The 5612-nt window shown below is 48.7% G+C and overlaps 1 non-coding gene across 1 annotated transcript; it reads left to right on the forward strand.

Moving 5' to 3' along the window:
• Positions 1-2272: 2272 nt before the first annotated feature.
• TRNAM-CAU lies at positions 2273-2344 on the forward strand. Its single transcript has one exon. It is a non-coding gene; the product is annotated as a tRNA-Met (tRNA).
• The last annotated feature ends 3268 nt before the right edge of the window (positions 2345-5612 follow it).

A 5612-nucleotide genomic window follows, 5' to 3' on the forward strand; every position in this document is an offset into this window, starting at 1 on the left:
CAACACTGTATGCAAGTCAGCAATTCCACTCCTGGGCAGTTATCCCAGGACGACGAGAACTTATGTCCACACAAAACCCCTACATTCTTACTCAGAGCAGCTTTGTTTGTACTAGCCCAAACTGGGAAACAACCCAAACGTTTCCCAGTAGGTGGTTGGGTAAACACACTGTGGTCCATCTATTCTATGGAATACAACTCGGCAGTAAAAACAAACAAACGAACAAACAAACAAACAGCTCTTCGAGGTATTCACAGAAAACGGAGGGCAGGCTGAATCTCTCCAAAGCCTTTGGATTCATGGGTCCTGCCATGTGAACAAAGGCCGGGAGCAAATCCTATAGAGGTCAGAAGTAAGAATTCTCCAGGTAGAGGGGACCATCAGAACAATATGTTGGATACGGGCAGTAAAACAGAGAAAAACCCCAGCGGAATATGCCCTAAGAGGCAAGAATGCTTCCACAGATGAGGGGACAGAAACCGCCTCTCAAATGTAGGACAGAGGTGGGAAAGCTGACTCAGAGAGGACAGTGTGGCCCGTGTCATATCCCTTCACCTGCCACAGGGACACACATACAGGGAGGCATCTGGAGTATAGACCCTGACAAAGTTCACTTGTTTACTGTGTAATACCAAACGGAAAAGCTGCTGGAACCAGAACCTTTTCCCTAACTCTTTGACTACTGGTCCCCTCCAATATGAAAAGGGCACTGTCTTCCACTCCATTGTTGGACTCCAGGGGGACAAAGCCATTTTTTATTACCATTATACAAATGCCAGTGTTTTTCAATCTACCATGTGTCTCAGAAGTGTAAAATCAACAGCGAAGAAATGACCAAGACTGGTATCTTAATAAATGAAATAGACTATCATGGGAGTGGGAACTATCAGAATAAACCCCATGTAGTAAAATATTGTGTGATGGAATTTGGTTTCTCTTCCTTTCTCTCTCTCTTTCTCTCTCGATTGAAAGATAGATAAACCAGTAGACAGATTGTTTGCATACTGTATTGAGTTGTGATTTAACATGTATTTCTGACTCGGGGGGATGCAGTCCGAAACTTTGAACGCTGTGCGCCCGCGCTCTGCTCCGGGGAGGGCCGTGCGCGGCCCCGCTCTGCCCCGGGACCGGCCGCGCGCGCCCTCGCTCCGTCCCCGGAAGGGCCGCGCGCGCCCCCGCTCTGTCCCCGGAAGGGCCGTGCGCGCCCCCTCTCTGCCCCGGGACCGGCCGCGCGCGCCCCGGCTCTGGCACCGGAGCAAGCGTGCAGAGGCCGCCCCTCCAGTGTCCCTGCGGACGGGCGTGGGGCGAAGGGGAGACGCATACCTGCAGCAAGCGAGCGGCGGCCCCGCGAGCTCGTTCACGCCCGTCGTCCCGAAGTTTCCATCAGCGAGGATCCGAGGTTCTCAGCGATCGGGACGCGTCCTCGGGCCTGGCGGCCTCGCGGGGGCAGCGACGAGCCAGGGCGGTTGTTCCGGGACGTGCCCAAAGTTCTGCTCTGATCGGAGCCAAGGGAATGCAGCTCCTGTCTCTATCGGTGTCTCGTTTTTTATTTCCGACGGCGTGTGTGAGTGTGACTGTGCGCGTGTGTGTGCGTGAGTGCGTGCGCGCGTGAGTGCATGCACGTGTGTGAGTGCGTGTGTGTGCGCGTGTGAGTCTGAGTGCGCGCGTGCGTGTGAAAACGGCTCCCGACGGGATCCAGCGGAGACGGTGGCCCCCGTGCAAGCCCGGGAGCACCGCGCTGGGTGGGTCCCCTCTGTTCCCGGCGCGCCGTCCCTGGGACAGTCTGCTTCCTTGCAGCACAAACAGAAAACCTCCTTTTCCTCCTCGCGACGGTCTGCGAGCCTTTTGGAGGGGAAGCCCGCGCGGCGGGGGCACGACTCCTCTGACGGCGGCGGGTCCGCTCCGCGACGACTCGGATCGCGATGACTCGGATCGCGCCGAGAAGGCCGCACGGAGTTGCTCGGTGCACTTTCCCCCGCGGCTCTCTGAGCGAAGAGCGGCTCCTGGAAAGTAAATCAAGTTAAGGGGGGCGGGGAATCCCGAGCTTGCACACTCTTGGGCTGGTTGGACAAGCGCGGTCCCGGAGGTCGGGGCCCTTGGCCGCCTGGTCCGGGGAGAGCGGATCTCCCACACGTGGAGAGGAGGGTGACAATCCTTTCGAAGGGAAAGAGATAGAAAAATATATATATATATATACACACACACACAGCTCAGCTCCGACAAGGTGATGTTTGTCATTAATAAAAAAAAAAACAGAGGCACCAACAGGAGAAGCAGAGTGGCGCAGCGGAAGCGTGCTGGGCCCATAACCCAGAGGTCGATGGATCGAAACCATCCTCTGCTACGAGCCTTTTACACGTGCCTCCGCGTGCAGCAGAGTTTTACTAAATTAGGCAATGAGCTCAAACACCTAAACCAGTTTCCAGATCTTCCATACCCTCCTCGAATCTGGATTCTTCGTTCCCAACTTCCTTTGAAAACATGCTTTCTCCAAGTAGGCAATTCTCAAACTTCCACCCGGCTCAAGTTCCCGGAAGGGTGAAATTCCTTCCATCCAGGGCGTCCAGCAAAAGAACAATGGGAAATACTCCTTCAGTTAAGGTGGTCTTACATATGCTCCGAGATTTCATTTAGAACGTGACAAACTCCGTATTTACTTCTGCCATATCTTCCAGCAAAGGGATTTCCAAATGTACTAATATCTACCGGTGATGTTTTGATTGCATTGCATAAATGCAAATAACTCAAACCAAAAGAATTAATTATGATACAGATGTGTGGTCCTATCAAACAGCAAAGTTGCAGATTGTGATATTTATACTTACATTTAGTGCAGGCTAGTGTAACAGCATGAGCAAAGGAGGACTTTAAGGAAATATACATTATATACATAAAATCTGCATAATGTATACATTATAGACAAAAATCTTTTGTATACATAAAATATACATAAAATCTGCATAAACTCATTCAAGGAGAAAGAGAATCGAATATAAAATTTCCCTTCATAGAAGGGCATGTTTTTCTATTTTTTAAAGGGATTTTGGCCAGTAGTCAATCACTATGGTTTTTAGACTCCATTTAATGTGATAAAGGAGTGTGATGCCAGACTTCAAAAAACAGTGAAAAGTTTACAATATGCCAGTCATTACAGTCTTCACGCATATCTGATGAAAAACATTAGGTATTTGTTTAAAAAGTACATGAGGGTGTTCTGAATTGGCAAAAGATAGTTTAGAAGGTAAAATCATCCCCTAACTAGTGAAGTTCAGGGCACAAAACAGGGTCACATTTGCCAGGACATTCCCTTCCCTGGATGCTTCATTTTTATTTTTATTTTTTTTACATCAAGAAATATTTGGCAAAACGTAGTGATAATTCCAACCATTGCTCTCTACTGATTGCTTTCCCCTTCTCCTACTTTGTCATTAGTTTTGTTTTTTCTTGGTCATCCAGAGAAGACCAGTGACCATGACAAATGTTACTAAATATATTCCAAAGACAATCAATTGGTGCCACTTTTGAGTCTCACCCTGACAAACTCTATGTCAGTAAGCAAGGGTTGTTGTGTCGATGCTATCTACTTCCTTCTACGTAAACCGGAATGGCTTCTCAGACACGGTACAAACAACGTAGAACAGCTCACCAGTGACTACGACGTAGCACTCAGGATACCTGAATACACTTCTGCTCCATGAATTGGTCCCACGGACTTGAACCCGTTTCTTCAACAGTCTTCCCTGAGTCCAAGAATGTATTTACAATACTCATCAATAGCAGTGATATTTGCTGAAACCATTTCTGTATATGAATAAAAGCTACTTCCTGGGGGCCTATGGGGCTTGGTTGGTAGAGCCAGAGACTTTTAATTCTAGAGTCAAAGGTCCAAAGCCTCCTCCAAGTAAGAGAGTATTTTCTCCTTGGATACGCAAGGTTCCTTTCTTTGCACCTGAAGGAATATGTTCAAGGTACCGTACCCAAGGGACTTCATACCCATGGATTTGATTTAAAGGCTAAATTCTGGGACCTCTGGGGCCTCTCGGGACCTGGCGAGTGTGTTTTGCATAAGCGAGTGTCGTAGATCACTGGCCAGAGGCCAGACTCTGGAGGCAGCCTCTAAGATGACCCCGATGATCTTTACCTCTTAATATTCTTGCCCTTGTATAGCTCCTACACCATCATTTCAGGGTTGGTCTTTTGTGGGCAAACATAGAGGTGATTGTGGCTCTCGGGGAAGCCAGGTGCCATGTCCTGAGCAGCCCCAGGAAGAGGCCCATGTGGGGAGGAAGCGAGTCCCCCGACCAGTACCTTTAGGAGAGTTTGGCACGGGACCCTCCTGCCAGAGTCACGCCATAAGATGGCTGGCGCTCTAGCTGGCATCTTGTCGGCAACCTTAGGAGGGACCGTGAGCTGCAACCACCCAGAAAGGACACTCCTGAACTTCCGACCTACAGACCTCAGGAGATAAGTGCTTGTTGATTGTTTAAACTACTAAATGTGGAATCGTTCCAGTAATAGATCAGTAATACAAACCTCAAACTCTGTGACTTGCGGCTCCCTGAACTACTCGGGAACTGCATCTAGGAGGCCTGTCCGCTCAGAGGCCCGCTTTGGGGCTTTGACTTCTTAGTAGTGAGGATGTTTTCCATCTCTTCCACTCCACAGCTCCCAGAGCGACAAGACCATTGTTCCTGCAGTTCACTGGGAGTGGGGGCTGAGTTTTGTTTCTAGGTCATCGTTAGATGAATGTGTGCCAGGAGGGACGTGCGATAATACAGAGTGATCCTCTATTTTCAGCAGATCCCAATGACGTCGCGTTGCCTCAATTTAGAAGCTGCCAAAATAGAAGTGCAATTTTGCCTCCAGGAGTAAGAGCTCTAAAAGCAAAATCAATGTGGTGCCCTAAATGCTCTCCTGCTCTGTGTTTTTCCTTTTAGATTCCATTTTCACATGTCCCTGAGGTCTCTGCAATGTTTTATTATTTTCATTTTCTAAAATGAACTCTCAAAGAACGGATTTGTAACATATGTATCGATTCATAACAGTCCTTAAGCTTTTAAAGAATTGGCTTATAATATTTTATTTTATTTTATTTTATTTTATTTATTTTTTTTTTCAACGTTTATTTATTTTTGGGACAGAGAGAGACAGAGCATGAACGGGGGAGGGGCAGAGATAGAGGGAGACACAGAACCGGAAACAGGCTCCAGGCTCTGAGCCATCAGCCCAGAGCCTGACGCGGGGCTCGAACTCACGGACCGCGAGATCGTGACCTGGCTGAAGTCGGACGCTTAACCGACTGCGCCACCCAGGCGCCCCTGGCTTATAATATTTTAAATCACACAATTCATACGGATGGCGGTAAATAAGTTTTCACACAGAAAACCCGCGAGGAACCGCCATCTAGATCGAGAAACAACATTTCTTTTAAAGCAGGTTCCACGTCCAACGTGGGGCTCAAACTCACGACCCTGAGGTCAAGCATCACACACTCCACCAGCGGAGTCAGCCAGGTGCCTCTGGATCAAGAAATACAATATTCCCAGCACCTCAGAGACCACCGCGAAGCCACCTGTCAGGCACTTTCCTCCAAAAAGTAACCACCGCTCTAA

Source organism: Leopardus geoffroyi, chromosome B2, assembly GCF_018350155.1.
Source record: "Leopardus geoffroyi isolate Oge1 chromosome B2, O.geoffroyi_Oge1_pat1.0, whole genome shotgun sequence".
Lineage (NCBI taxonomy): Eukaryota > Metazoa > Chordata > Mammalia > Carnivora > Felidae > Leopardus > Leopardus geoffroyi.